This window comes from Pseudophryne corroboree, chromosome 4 (genome assembly GCF_028390025.1).
Source record: "Pseudophryne corroboree isolate aPseCor3 chromosome 4, aPseCor3.hap2, whole genome shotgun sequence".
NCBI classification, from domain to species: Eukaryota; Metazoa; Chordata; class Amphibia; order Anura; family Myobatrachidae; genus Pseudophryne; species Pseudophryne corroboree.
Window position 1 is genome coordinate 26,161,795 of NC_086447.1, and position 15,619 is coordinate 26,177,413.

The following is a 15,619-nucleotide window of genomic DNA, read 5'->3' on the forward strand; positions in this document are numbered from 1 at the left end:
CAATTTTGAAGGGGGACCTTATGCATATTGGGTAAATGTGAATAACTCTACACTACAGGTACTTCATGAATGCAACACCATCCAATATGCATGGTAGAAGGGAAATTGACTTTTGATATTCTGCAATATGATTTTTGCTTGCTTTTTCATTAAGCAATGCAACAGTAGATAGTTATCAAAATATAAATTATTGAATTCAAAGTGTTTAGGTAACAAAATATGTTTCTGCCCAGTTTTGAACTGAGGACCTTTCGCGTGTGAGGCGAAAGTGATAACCACTACACTACAGAAACTACATGGAAACAGCGTCTCCCGCCATCTAATAAAAAATGATCTTTGACATACATTATGGCATTCTGAAATAAACTTTTTATATGATTGCATTTTTATTTGGCATTTCAACCAAAAATCCCTTGTTTTAAAATTCTAAAGATAACAGCACATTTCTGCCCAGTTTCGAACTGGGGACCTTTTGTGTTTTAGGCGAATGTGATAACCACTACAATACAGAAACTGACTTTTGAAGATCTCATCGCTATGGAGTCGGGAAGTACCATTGGCAAACCGTTTTCTTAGAATTTTTTTTTCTAAACTTATTTTTCTATTTTCTAATAATTTCTATGCTATTTTTTCCACTTTGCATTTCAAGAGGACACATTCACTTATTAATAGTTCTGATCATTGTATTTAATAAAAAAATCTATTTTTAATGTATTTCTGACCAATTTTGAAGGGGAACCTTATGCATATTCGCTAAATGTGAATAATACTACACTACAGGTACTTCATGAATGCAACACCATCCAATATGCATGGTAGAAGGGAAATTGACTTTTGATATTCTGCAATATGATTTTTTGCTTGCTTTTTCATTGAGCAATGCAACAGTATATAGTTATCAAAATATAAATTATTGAATTCAAAGTGTTTAGGTAACAAAATATGTTTCTGCCAATTTCGAACTGGGGACCTTTCACGTGTGAGGCAAACATGAAATCACTACACTACAGATACTACATGAAAAATTTGCGACTATCATCCAATAAAAAATGATCTTTGACATTCAGTATGGCATGCTAAAATAAACTTTTTATCTGATTGTATTTTTATTGAGCATTTTACCCAAAAATTCATTGTTTTAAAATTCTAAAGCTAAAAGATTGTTTCTGCCCAGTTTTGAACTGGGGACCTTTCGCATGTTAGGCGAACGTGATAACCACTACACTACAGAAACTGACTCTTGTGGGTCCCATCACTATCTAGTCTGGAAGTACAAATGACACATGCTTTTCTTAGAAATATAATTTTTTCTAAACTTTTTTCCTATTTTCTAATAATTTTGACGCTATTTTTCCACTTTGCATTTCAAGAGGACGCATTCACTTATTATCAATTCTGATCATTGTATTTACTAAAAAAATATTTTTTAATGTATTTCTGACCAATTTTGAAGGGGGACCTTATGCATATTGGGTAAATGTGAATAACTCTACACTACAGGTACTTCATGAATGCAACACCATCCAATATGCATGGTATAAGGGAAATTGACTTTTGATATTCTGCAATATGATTTTTGCTTGCTTTTTCATTGAGCCATGCAACAGTAGATAGTTATCAAAATATAAATTATTGAATTCAAAGTGTTTAGGTAACAAAATATGTTTCTGCCCAGTTTTGAACTGGGGATCTTTCGCGTGTGAGGCGAACGTGATAACCACTACACTACAGAAACTACATGGAAACAGCATCTCCCGCCATCCAATAAAAAATGATCTTTGACATACATTATGGCATTCTGAAATAAACTTTTTATATGATTGCATTTTTATTTGGCATTTCAACCAAAAATCCCTTGTTTTAAAATTCTAAAGATAACAGCACATTTCTGCCCAGTTTCGAACTGGGGACCTTTTGTGTTTTAGGCGAATGTGATAACCACTACAATACAGAAACTGACTTTTGAAGATCTCATCACTATGGAGTCGGGAAGTACCATTGGCAAACCGTTTTCATAGAATTTTTTTTTCTAAACTTATTTTTCTATTTTCTAATAATTTCTATGCTATTTTTTCCACTTTGCATTTCAAGAGGACACATTCACTTATTAATAGTTCTGATCATTGTATTTAATAAAAAAATCTATTTTTAATGTATTTCTGACCAATTTTGAAGGGGAACCTTATGCATATTGGCTAAATGTGAATAATACTACACTACAGGTACTTCATGAATGCAACACCATCCAATATGCATGGTAGAAGGGAAATTGACTTTTGATATTCTGCAATATGATTTTTTGCTTGCTTTTTCATTGAGCAATGCAACAGTATATATTTATCAAAATATAAATTATTGAATTCAAAGCGTTTAGGTAACAAAATATGTTTTTGCCAATTTCGAACTGGGGACCTTTCACGTGTGAGGCAAACATGAAATCACTACACTACAGATACTACATGAAAAATTTGCGACCATCATCCAATAAAAAATGATCTTTGACATTCAGTATGGCATGCTAAAATAAACTTTTTATCTGATTGTATTTTTATTGAGCATTTTACCCAAAAATTCATTGTTTTACAATTCTAAAGCTAAAAAATTGTTTCTGCCCAGTTTCGAACTGGGGACCTTTCGCGTGTTAGGCGAACGTAATAACCACTACACTACAGAAACTGACTCTCGTGGATCCCACCCCTATCTAGTCTGGAAGTACAAATGACACATGCTTTTCTTAGAAATATAATTTTTTCTAAACTTTTTTCCTATTTTCTAATATTTTTGACGCTATTTTTCCACTTTGCATTTCAAGAGGACACATTCACTTATTATCAATTCTGATCATTGTATTTACTAAAAAAATATTTTTTAATGTATTTCTGACCAATTTTGAAGGGGGACCTTATGCATATTGGGTAAATGTGAATAACTCTACACTACAGGTACTTCATGAATGCAACACCATCCAATATGCATGGTAGAAGGGAAATTGACTTTTGATATTCTGCAATATTATTTTTTGCTTGCTTTTTCATTGAGCAATGCAACAGTATATATTTATCAAAATATAAATTATTGAATTCAAAGTGTTTAGGTAACAAAATATGTTTCTGCCAATTTCGAACTGGGGACCTTTCACGTGTGAGGCAAACATGAAATCACTACACTACAGATACTACATGAAAAATTTGCGACCATCATCCAATAAAAAATGATCTTTGACATTCAGTATGGCATGCTAAAATAAACTTTTTATCTGATTGTATTTTTATTGAGCATTTTACCCAAAAATTCATTGTTTTAAAATTCTAAAGCTAAAAGATTGTTTTTGCCCAGTTTTGAACTGGGGACCTTTTGCGTGTTTGGCGAACGTGATAACCACTACACTACAGAAACCGACTCTTGTGGGTCCTATCACTATCTAGTCTGGAAGTACAAATGACACATGCTTTTCTTAGAAATATAATTTTTTCTAAACTTTTTTTCCTATTTTCTAATAATTTTGACGCTATTTTTCCACTTTGCATTTCAAGAGGACACATTCACTTATTATCAATTCTGATCATTGTATTTACTAAAAAAAAATTTTTTAATGTATTTCTGACCAATTTTGAAGGGGGACCTTATGCATATTGGGTAAATGTGAATAACTCAACACTACAGGTACTTCATGAATGCAACACCATCCAATATGCATGGTAGAAGGGAAATTGACTTTTGATATTCTGCAATATGATTTTTGCTTGCTTTTTCATTGAGCAATGCAACAGTAGATAGTTATCAAAATATAAATTATTGAATTCAAAGTGTTTAGGTAACAAAATATGTTTCTGCCCAGTTTTGAACTGGGGATCTTTCGCATGTGAGGCGAACGTGATAACCACTACACTACAGAAACTACATGGAAACAGCATCTCCCACCATCCAATAAAAAATGATCTTTGACATACATTATGGCATTCTGAAATAAACTTTTTATATAATTGCATTTTTATTTGGCATTTCAACCAAAAATCCCTTGTTTTAAAATTCTAAAGATAACAGCACATTTCTGCCCAGTTTCGAACTGGGGACCTTTTGTGTTTTAGGCGAATGTGATAACCACTACAATACAGAAACTGACTTTTGAAGATCTCATCACTATGGAGTCGGGAAGTACCATTGGCAAACCGTTTTCATAGAATTTTTTTTTCTAAACTTATTTTTCTATTTTCTAATAATTTCTATGCTATTTTTTCCACTTTGCATTTCAAGAGGACACATTCACTTATTAATAGTTCTGATCATTGTATTTAATAAAAAAATCTATTTTTAATGTATTTCTGACCAATTTTGAAGGGGAACCTTATGCATATTGGCTAAATGTGAATAATACTACACTACAGGTACTTCATGAATGCAACACCATCCAATATGCATGGTAGAAGGGAAATTGACTTTTGATATTCTGCAATATGATTTTTTTGCTTGCTTTTTCATTGAGCAATGCAACAGTATATAGTTATCAAAATATAAATTATTGAATTCAAAGTGTTTAGGTCACAAAATATGTTTCTGCCAATTTCGAACTGGGGACCTTTCACGTGTGAGGCAAACATGAAATCACCACACTACAGATACTACATGAAAAATTTGCGACCATCATCCAATAAAAAATGATCTTTGACATTCAGTATGGCATGCTAAAATAAACTTTTTATCTGATTGTATTTTTATTGAGCATTTTACCCAAAAATTCATTGTTTTAAAATTCTGAAGCTAAAAGATTGTTTCTGCCCAGTTTTGAACTGGGGACCTTTCGCGTGTTAGGCGAACGTGATAACCACTACACTACAGAAACTGACTCTTGTGGGGCCCATCACTATCTAGTCTGGAAGTACAAATGACACATGCTTTTCTTAGAAATATAATTTTTTCTAAACTTTTTTCCTTTTTTCTAATAATTTTGACGCTATTTTTCCACTTTGCATTTCAAGAGGACACATTCACTTATTATCAATTCTGATCATTGTATTTACTAAAAAAAATTTTTTTAATGTATTTCTGACCAATTTTGAAGGGGGACCTTATGCATATTGGGTAAATGTGAATAACTCAACACTACAGGTACTTCATGAATGCAACACCATCCAATATGCATGGTAGAAGGGAAATTGACTTTTGATATTCTGCAATATGATTTTTGCTTGCTTTTTCATTGAGCAATGCAACAGTAGATAGTTATCAAAATATAAATTATTGAATTCAAAGTGTTTAGGTAACAAAATATGTTTCTGCCCAGTTTTGAACTGGGGATCTTTCGCATGTGAGGCGAACGTGATAACCACTACACTACAGAAACTACATGGAAACAGCATCTCCCGCCATCCAATAAAAAATGATCTTTGACATACATTATGGCATTCTGAAATAAACTTTTTATATAATTGCATTTTTATTTGGCATTTCAACCAAAAATCCCTTGTTTTAAAATTCTAAAGATAACAGCACATTTCTGCCTAGTTTCGAACTGGGGACCTTTTGTGTTTTAGGCGAATGTGATAACCACTACAATACAGAAACTGACTTTTGAAGATCTCATCACTATGGAGTCGGGAAGTACCATTGGCAAACCGTTTTCATAGAATTTTTTTTTCTAAACTTATTTTTCTATTTTCTAATAATTTCTATGCTATTTTTTCCACTTTGCATTTCAAGAGGACACATTCACTTATTAATAGTTCTGATCATTGTATTTAATAAAAAAATCTATTTTTAATGTATTTCTGACCAATTTTGAAGGGGAACCTTATGCATATTGGCTAAATGTGAATAATACTACACTACAGGTACTTCATGAATGCAACACCATCCAATATGCATGGTAGAAGGGAAATTGACTTTTGATATTCTGCAATATGATTTTTTGCTTGCTTTTTCATTGAGCAATGCAACAGTATATATTTATCAAAATATAAATTATTGAATTCAAAGCGTTTAGGTAACAAAATATGTTTTTGCCAATTTCGAACTGGGGACCTTTCACGTGTGAGGCAAACATGAAATCACTACACTACAGATACTACATGAAAAATTTGCGACCATCATCCAGTAAAAAATGATCTTTGACATTCAGTATGGCATGCTAAAATAAACTTTTTATCTGATTGTATTTTTATTGAGCATTTTACCCAAAAATTCATTGTTTTAAAATTCTAAAGCTAAAAGATTGTTTCTGCCCAGTTTCGAACTGGGGACCTTTCGCGTGTTAGGCGAACGTAATAACCACTACACTACAGAAACTGGCTCTCGTGGATCCCACCCCTATCTAGTCTGGAAGTACAAATGACACATGCTTTTCTTAGAAATATAATTTTTTCTAAACTTTTTTCCTATTTTCTAATATTTTTGACGCTATTTTTCCACTTTGCATTTCAAGAGGACACATTCACTTATTATCAATTCTGATCATTGTATTTACTAAAAAAATATTTTTTAATGTATTTCTGACCAATTTTGAAGGGGGACCTTATGCATATTGGGTAAATGTGAATAACTCTACACTACAGGTACTTCATGAATGCAACACCATCCAATATGCATGGTAGAAGGGAAATTGACTTTTGATATTCTGCAATATGATTTTTGCTTGCTTTTTCATTGAGCAATGCAACAGTAGATAGTTATCAAAATATAAATTATTGAATTCAAAGTGTTTAGGTAACAAAATATGTTTCTGCCCAGTTTTGAACTGGGGATCTTTCGCGTGTGAGGCGAACGTGATAACCACTACACTACAGAAACTACATGGAAACAGCATCTCCCGCCATCCAATAAAAAATGATCTTTGACATACATTATGGCATTCTGAAATAAACTTTTTATATGATTGCATTTTTATTTGGCATTTCAACCAAAAATCCCTTGTTTTAAAATTCTAAAGATAACAGCACATTTCTGCCCAGTTTCGAACTGGGGACCTTTTGTGTTTTAGGCGAATGTGATAACCACTACAATACAGAAACTGACTTTTGAAGATCTCATCACTATGGAGTCGGGAAGTACCATTGGCAAACCGTTTTCATAGAATTTTTTTTTCTAAACTTATTTTTCTATTTTCTAATAATTTCTATGCTATTTTTTCCACTTTGCATTTCAAGAGGACACATTCACTTATTAATAGTTCTGATCATTGTATTTAATAAAAAAATCTATTTTTAATGTATTTCTGACCAATTTTGAAGGGGAACCTTATGCATATTGGCTAAATGTGAATAATACTACACTACAGGTACTTCATGAATGCAACACCATCCAATATGCATGGTAGAAGGGAAATTGACTTTTGATATTCTGCAATATGATTTTTTGCTTGCTTTTTCATTGAGCAATGCAACAGTATATATTTATCAAAATATAAATTATTGAATTCAAAGTGTTTAGGTAACAAAATATGTTTCTGCCAATTTCGAACTGGGGACCTTTCACGTGTGAGGCAAACATGAAATCACTACACTACAGATACTACATGAAAAATTTGCGACCATCATCCAATAAAAAATGATCTTTGACATTCAGTATGGCATGCTAAAATAAACTTTTTATCTGATTGTATTTTTATTGAGCATTTTACCCAAAAATTCATTGTTTTAAAATTCTAAAGCTAAAATATTGTTTCTGCCCAGTTTCGAACTGGGGACCTTTCGCGTGTTAGGCGAACGTAATAACCACTACACTACAGAAACTGACTCTCGTGGATCCCACCCCTATCTAGTCTGGAAGTACAAATGACACATGCTTTTCTTAGAAATATAATTTTTTCTAAACTTTTTTCCTATTTTCTAATATTTTTGACGCTATTTTTCCACTTTGCATTTCAAGAGGACACATTCACTTATTATCAATTCTGATCATTGTATTTACTAAAAAAATATTTTTTAATGTATTTCTGACCAATTTTGAAGGGGGACCTTATGCACAGAGCCGGATTAACAATGGGGCGGGTGGAGCTGCAGCTCCAGGCCTTCCCATGAAAATAGGCCCAGAGGATCCTCTGCAGTGCAGTGTTGACAGGAAAAGAAAAAAGTTTTCCTGTCACCACTGTGACCACCAGCATAGCACATCATCCTCCTGGCTGCCCTAAGCATTGTACACACTGTACCCCCAGTTCCTGGCCGCCGATCACCGGAGCTGTCCGAAGCTTGGCCCCTGGTCGTGCTAAGCTCCGCCCCCGCCAACCGAGTATTTGCCACCAGGGTGTGACACTCCTGGCCATGCGAGGCCCCGCCCCCCTGGTCGCATTAAGCCCCGCCCCTGGCAGCACTAACCTTTGCTCCAAGCCATCAGATGTTTTGCCACAAGTGTCTGACACTCCTGGCCGCGCTAGGCCCCGCCCCTGGCCTTCCAATGCTTTGTCTTCAGTGTGAGACCCTCCTTTTCACGCTAGGCCCCGCCCCTTGGCCGTGATAAGCTCCGCCCCCTGCCAGCACTAACCTCTGCCCCTGGCCATGAGATGCTTTGTCACCAGTGTGGGAGCCTCCTGGCTGCACTAAGCTCCGCTCCTTTGAAGCTGTGTCATTTGCAGCTGTGTCATTTGTGTGGGAGTCCCCTGGTCACACTTAGCTCCACCCACAGCCATCAGAACTAGCTGTGTCACCAGTGTAGACCACCCTGGTTTCACTCAACTGCTCCCCCAGTCATGATAAACCCCACTCCTGGTCACCTGAAAATGTCACCAGGTGTGAGTGCCCCTGGTTGCTCTAAGCTCTGCACCCCAGCCATCCGAAGAACCTATGGTTTGGTGTGACTACACCAGAACACCTCAGTACCTGGATACCCTGATGCCTGGACAACTACAGCATTGGATCTCTGAAACCCAGGATTGGTGAGTGGTGCAGCTGATTTTTCCCTACTTGGTGGTGTTCCCTGAAGTTGTCTGCAAAGCAGCATACAGCTGTGTCCCTTTTTGTCCTTGCTGTAATTTGTACGCATCACAGTAAGCACAGCACGGCATAGCGGGGCGCGTGCAATCGCACACTCCCGCTATGCCATAAACATGATTGGGAGCTGGCGTGTGCATGCAGCCGCCTCCCATTCACTGCATTCGCATTGTGGTCCCGCTACAGCACGCAGCAAGGCTGTAGCGGGACAAATCTGTAGGGTGATTTAAGAACATCAGGGCCTGATTCAGAGATGCATGTAATACCTGATTATTTGTGTTTGTGGGTCTGCGCACATGCTGTGTGTGTTGTCACTGTACAGATTGACCCTGTGTGTGCTGGTGCAGTGCGGTGGAACCCAGTATGTGCTTTCACTCAATGGATTTGCCCTGTGTGTGCTGTGTATGTTGTAGCCCCTTGTAACCCTTTGTGTGCTGGAGCAGTGTAGTGTAAACCAGTATGTGCTGGAGCAGTGCGATGTAACCCTTTGTACTGCCACTGTATGGTGTGTGCAGTGCAGTGTAACTCTGTGTGTGCTGATGCAGTGGTCACAGTATATTGCATATATATGCAGTGCTCGAAGTGGGCCGGTATACACTGCTATGGCATGCCAGCACTTCGAGCACTGACTGGAGACCCCCGCCGCCGCCATCATTTCAGATTTGGCGCAAATTGGAGCTCTCGAACCGGTAGATGCATGGCTGCTTCTGATTGGCTGCTGGTACGTGGCAGATTTGAAATGATAGGCAGACTGGACGCTGGAGGCGGGGGGGTGGGTGGGATCTTCACAACCAGAGCCATACTGAAGGCCACAGCAGCCGCCGCCGACCACAGTCTCCTCATTACCACCGCTGCCGCTGACCACAGCCTCCTCCTCCTCCGTACCGCCTCCGACCACAGTCTCCTCCTCTCCACCACTGACCACAGCCTCCTCCTCCTCACTGCTGGCAATTAGATAATCTTACCCTGCTGCTTTTCTCTCTTCCTACTGTATGTCCTTGTTGTCCCTCTCTCTGTCACATTGCGGTCGATTCAATTCACCGACAATTGAATAGCGCCGGGAATTAGCCCCCGGCACTATTCAATTCAGCTCAAGTTAAGTCAGCGAATGCCCGTTCTCCCGGACTTAACAGGTATTTCTCTAACGTCCTAGTGGATGCTGGGGACTCCGTCAGGACCATGGGGGATAGCGGCTCCGCAGGAGACAGGGCACAAAAGCAAGCTTTTAGGATCACATGGTGTGTACTGGCTCCTCCCCCTATGACCCTCCTCCAAGCCTCAGTTAGGTTTTTGTGCCCGTCCGAGAAGGGTGCAATCTAGGTGGCTCTCTTAAAGAGTTGCTTAGAAAAAGTTTTTAGGTTCTTTATTTTCAGTGAGTCCTGCTGGCAACAGGCTCACTGCATCGAGGGACTTAGGGGAGAGAATTTCAACTCACCTGCGTGCAGGATGGATTGGATTCTTAGGCTACTGGACACCATTAGCTTCAGAGGGAGTCGGAACACAGGTCTCGCCCTGGGGTTCGTCCCGGAGCCGCGCCGCCGACCCCCTTGCAGATGCTGAAGATTGAAGAGGTCCGGAACCAGGCGGCAGAAGACTTTTCAGTCTTCCTCAGGTAGCGCACAGCACTGCAGCTGTGCGCCATTGTCTGTCAGCACACTTCCCACAGCGATCACGGAGGGTGCAGGGCGCGGGGGGGGGCGCCCTGGCAGCAATGTAGAATACCTGTATGGCGAAAAATACATCACATATAGCCCTTGAGGCTATATGGATGTATTTAACCCCTGCCAGACTTCACAATCTCCGGAGAAGAAGCCCGCCGAAAAGGGGGCGGGGCCTATTCTCCTCAGCACACAGCGCCATTTTCCCTCACAGAAAGGCTGAGGGGAAGGCTCCCAGGCTCTCCCCTGCACTGCACTACAGAAACAGGGTTAAAACAGAGAGGGGGGGCACTGATTTGGCGATATACATATATATTAAATGCTATATGGGAGGAACACTTATATAAGGGTTGTCCCTGTATAATTATAGCATTTTGGTGTGTGCTGGCAAACTCTCCCTCTGTCTCCCCAAAGGGCTAGTGGGTCCTGTCCTCTATCAGAGCATTCCCTATGTGTGTGCTGTATGTCGGTACGTGTGTGTCGACATGTATGAGGAAAATGTTGGTGAGGAGGCGGAGCAAATTGCCTGTAATGGTGATGTCACTCTCTAGGGAGTCGACACCGGAATGGATGGCTTACTTATGGAATTACGTGATAATGTCAACAAGCTGCAAGTGGGTTGACGACATGAGACGGCCGGCGAACAAATTAGTACCGGTCCAGGCGTCTCAGACACCGTCAGGGGCTTGTAAAAACGCCCATTTACCTCAGTCGGTCGACATAGACCCAGACACGGACACTGATTTCAGTGTCGACGGTGAAGAAACAAACGTATTTTCCTTTAGGGCCACACGTTAAGGGCAATGAAGGAGGTGTTACATATTTCTGATACTCCAAGTACCACAAAGAAGGGTATTATGTGTGAGGTGAAAAAACTACCTGTAGTTTTTCCTGAATCAGATAAATTAAATGAAGTGTGTGATGATGCGTGGGTTTCCCCCGATAGAAAATTATTGGCGGTATACCCTTTCCCGCCAGAAGTTAAGGCGCATTGGGAAACACCCCTCAGGGTGGATAAGGCGCTCACATGCTTATCAGAAAAATATCCTAAAAAGTATACACACACATGCTGGTGTTATACTGTGACCAGCGATCGCCTCAGCCTGGATGTGCAGAGCTGAGGTGGCTTGGTCGGATTCCCTGACTAAAAATATTGATACCCTTGACAGGGACAGTATTTTATTGACTATAGAGCATTTAAAGGATGCATTTCTATATATACGAGATGCGCAGAGGGATATTTGCACTCTGGCATCAAGAGTAAATGCGATGTCCATATCTGCAAGAAGATGTTTATGGACACGACAGTGGTCAGGGGATGCAGATTCCAAACGGCACAAAGATGTATTGCCGTATAAAAGGGGAGGAGTTATTTGGGGTCGGTCCATGGGACCTGGTGGCCACGGCAACTGCTGGAAGATCCACCGTTTTTTACCCTAAGTCACATCTCTGCAGAAAAAGACACCGTCTTTTCAGCCTCAGTCTTTTCGTCCCTATAAGATATCTGCCCAGGGATAGAGGAAAGGGAAGAAGACTGCAGCAGGCAGCCCATTCCCAGTAACAGAAGCCCTCCACCGCTTCTACTAAGTTCTCAGCATGACGCTGGGACCGTACAGGACCCCTGGATCCTACAAGTAGTATCAAAGGGGCACAGATTGGAATGTCGAGGCGTTTCCCCCCTCGCAGGTTCCTGTAGTCTGCTGTACCAATGTCCCCCTCCGACAGGGAGGCAGTATTGAAAACAATTCACAAGCTGTATTCCCAGCAGGTGATAATAAAATTACCCCTCCTACAACAAGGAAAGGGGTATTGTTCCACACTATAGGGTGGTACTGAAGCCAGAAGACTAGGTGAGACCGATTCTAAATCTGAAAAATTTGAACACTTACAAGGGTTCAAATCCAGATGGAGTCACTCAGAGCAGTGATAGCGAACTGGGAACAAGGGGACTATATGGTGTCCCGGGACATCAGGGATGCTTACCTCCATGTCCCAAAATTTGCTTTTCTCACCAAGGGTACCTCAGGTTCGTGGTACAGAACTGTCACTATCAGTTTCAGACGATGCCGTTGGAGTGTCCAAGGCACCCCGGGTCTTTACCAAGGTAATGACCGGAATGAGGATTCGTCTTCAAAGAAAATGGACGACCTCCTGATAAGAACAAGGTCCAGAGAACAGTTGGAGGTCGGAGTAGCACTATCTCAAGTAGTTCTACGACAGCACGGGTGGATTCTAAATATTCCAAAACCGCAGTTGTTCCGACGACACGTCTGCTGGTCCTAGGGATGATTCTGGACACAGTCCAGGAAAAGGGTGTTTCTCCCAGAGGAGAAAGCCAGGGAGTTATCCGAGCTAATCGGGATCCTCCTAAAACCAGGAAAGGTGTCAGTGCATCATTGCACAAGAGTCCTGGTAAAAAAATGGTGGCTTATTACGAAGCGCTTCCATTCGGCAGATTTCACGCAAGAACTCTTCAGTGGGATCTGCTGGACAAATGGTCCGGATCGCATCTTCAGATGCATCAGCGGATAACCCTATATCCAAAGACAAGGGTGTCTCTCCTGTGGTGATTACAGAGTGCTCATCTTCTAGAGGGCCGCAGATTCGGCATTCAGGATTGGATGCTGGTATCCACGGAGGCCAGCCTGAGAGGCTGGGGAGCGGTCACACAGGGAAAAAATTTCCAGGGAGTGTGATCAAGTCTGGAGAATTCTCTCCACATAAATATACTGGAGCTAAGAGCAAATTTGTAATGCTATAAGCTTAGCAAGGCCTCTGCTTCAAGGTCAGCCGGTATTGATCCAGTGGGATAACATCACGGCAGTCGCCCACGTAAACAGATAGGGCGGCACAAGAAGCAGGAGGGCAGTGGTCAAAACTGCAAGGATTTTTCGCTAGACGGAAAATCATGTGATAGCACTGTCAGCAGTGTTCATTCCGGGAGTGGACGACTGGGAAGCAGACTTCCTCAGCAGGCACGACCTCCACCCGGGAGAGTGGGAACTTCATCGGGAAGTTTTCCGCATGATTGTGAACCATTGGGAAAGACCAAAGGTGGAAATGATGGCGTCCCGCCCGAACAAAAAACGGGACAGGTATTGCGCCAGGTCACGAGACCTTCAGGCGATAGCTGTGGACGTCCTGGTAACACCGTGGGTGTAACAGTCGGTGTATGTGTTCCCTCTTCTGCTTCTCATAACCAAGGTATTGAGAATTATAAGACGTAGAGGAGTAAGAACTATACTCGTGGCTCCGGATTGGCCAAGAGGGACTTGGTACCCGGAACTTCAAGAGATGCTCACAGAGGACTAATGGCCTCGGGAGCTAAGATGGGATTTGCTTTCAGCAAGAACCATGTCTGTTCCAAGAGGAACCGTGGCATCTGCCTCTAAGAAAGGACCTGCTCCAGCAGGGACCTTGTCTGTTCCAAGACTTACCGCGACTGCGTTTGACGGCATGGCGGTTGAACGCCGGATCCTAAGGGAAAAGGCATTCCGGAAGAGGTCATACCTACCCTGGTCAAAGCCAGGAAGGAGGTGACCGCACAACGTTATCACCACATGTGGTGAAAATATGTTGCGTGGGTGAGGCCAGGAAGGCCCCACGAAGAAAATTTCAACTAGGTCGATTTCTGCTCTTCCTGAAAACAGGAGTGTTTATGAGCCTCAAATTGGGGTCCATTAAGGTTCAAGTTTCGGCCCTGTAGATTTTCTTCCAGAAAAAATTGGCTTCAATTCCTGAAGTCCAGACGTTTGTCAAGGGAGTATTGCATATACAGCCCCTTGTGTGCCTCCAGTGGCACCGTGGGATCTCAACGTAGTGTTGGGATTCCTCAAATCATATTGGTTTGAACCGATCAAATCTGTGGATTTGAAATATCTCACATGGAAAGGGACCATGTTGTGGCCCTGGCCTCGGCCAGGCGATTGTCAGAAGTGGGGGCTTTGTCTTAAAAAAAGCTCATTTGTTTTTCCATTCGGACAGGGCAGAACTGCGGACTCGTCCCCAGTTTCTTCCTAAGGTGGTGTCAGCGTTTCGCCTGAAACAACATATTGTGGTGCCTGCGGCTACTAGGGACTTGGAGGACTCCAAGTTGCTAGACGTTGTCGGGGCCCTAAAAATATATATATATATATATATATATATTTCCAGGACGGCTGGAGTCAGAAAGTCTGACTTGCTGTTTATATTGTATGCACCCCAAAAGATGGGTGCTCCTGCTTCTAAGCAGACTATTGCTCGTTGGATTTGTAGTACAATTCAGCTTGCACAGTCTGTGGCAGGCCTGCCACAGCCAAGATCTGTCAATGCCCATTCCACAAGGAAGGTGGGCTCATCTTGGGCGGATGCCCGAGGGGGTCTCGGCTTAAAATTTTGCCGAGCAGCTACGTGGTCAGGGGGGAACACGTTTGTAAAATTCTACAAATTTGATACCCTGGCTGAGGAGGACCTGGAGTTCTCTCATTCGGTGCTGCAGAGTCACCCGCACTCTCCCGCCCGTTTGGGAGCTTTGGTATAATCCCCATGGTCCTGACGGAGTCCCCAGCATCCACTAGGACGTTAGAGAAAATAAGATTTTACTTACCGATAAATCTATTTCTCGTAGTCCGTAGTGGATGCTGGGCGCCCATCCCAAGTGCGGATTGTCTGCATTACTTGTACATAGTTATTGTTACAAAAATCGGGTTATTATTGTTGTGAGCCATCTTTTTTAGAGGCTACTTCATTGTTATACTGTTAACTGGGTTCAGATCACAAGTTGTACGGTGTGATTGGTGTGGCTGGTTTGGGTCTTACCCGGGATTCAAGATCCTTCCTTATTGTGTACGCTCGTCCGGGCACAGTACCTAACTGAGGCTTGGAGGAGGGTCATAGGGGGAGGAGCCAGTACACACCATGTGATCCTAAAAGCTTGCTTTTGTGCCCTGTCTCCTGCGGAGCCGCTATCCCCCATGGTCCTGACGGAGTCCCCAGCATCCACTACGGACTACGAGAAATAGATTTATCGGTAAGTAAAATCTTATTTTTTGTCGGGAGAACGAG

General features: G+C 41.3%; 10 non-coding genes across 10 annotated transcripts; all 10 read right to left on the minus strand.

The window, feature by feature from the left end:
• Positions 1-220: 220 nt before the first annotated feature.
• TRNAV-CAC (transfer RNA valine (anticodon CAC)) lies at positions 221-293 on the minus strand. The gene has a single exon. It is a non-coding gene; the product is annotated as a tRNA-Val (tRNA).
• An 868-nt stretch (positions 294-1,161) lies between these two features.
• Positions 1,162-1,234, minus strand: TRNAV-AAC (transfer RNA valine (anticodon AAC)). The gene has a single exon. It is a non-coding gene; the product is annotated as a tRNA-Val (tRNA).
• Positions 1,235-1,662: 428 nt separating this feature from the next.
• On the minus strand, positions 1,663-1,735 carry TRNAV-CAC (transfer RNA valine (anticodon CAC)). Its single transcript has one exon. It is a non-coding gene; the product is annotated as a tRNA-Val (tRNA).
• Positions 1,736-2,603: 868 nt separating this feature from the next.
• TRNAV-AAC (transfer RNA valine (anticodon AAC)) lies at positions 2,604-2,676 on the minus strand. Its single transcript has one exon. It is a non-coding gene; the product is annotated as a tRNA-Val (tRNA).
• Positions 2,677-3,825: 1,149 nt separating this feature from the next.
• Positions 3,826-3,898, minus strand: TRNAV-CAC (transfer RNA valine (anticodon CAC)). Its single transcript has one exon. It is a non-coding gene; the product is annotated as a tRNA-Val (tRNA).
• Positions 3,899-4,767: 869 nt separating this feature from the next.
• TRNAV-AAC (transfer RNA valine (anticodon AAC)) lies at positions 4,768-4,840 on the minus strand. The gene has a single exon. It is a non-coding gene; the product is annotated as a tRNA-Val (tRNA).
• Positions 4,841-5,268: 428 nt separating this feature from the next.
• On the minus strand, positions 5,269-5,341 carry TRNAV-CAC (transfer RNA valine (anticodon CAC)). Its single transcript has one exon. It is a non-coding gene; the product is annotated as a tRNA-Val (tRNA).
• An 868-nt stretch (positions 5,342-6,209) lies between these two features.
• TRNAV-AAC (transfer RNA valine (anticodon AAC)) lies at positions 6,210-6,282 on the minus strand. Its single transcript has one exon. It is a non-coding gene; the product is annotated as a tRNA-Val (tRNA).
• A 428-nt stretch (positions 6,283-6,710) lies between these two features.
• On the minus strand, positions 6,711-6,783 carry TRNAV-CAC (transfer RNA valine (anticodon CAC)). Its single transcript has one exon. It is a non-coding gene; the product is annotated as a tRNA-Val (tRNA).
• Positions 6,784-7,651: 868 nt separating this feature from the next.
• On the minus strand, positions 7,652-7,724 carry TRNAV-AAC (transfer RNA valine (anticodon AAC)). Its single transcript has one exon. It is a non-coding gene; the product is annotated as a tRNA-Val (tRNA).
• Between the last annotated feature and the right edge of the window lie 7,895 nt (positions 7,725-15,619).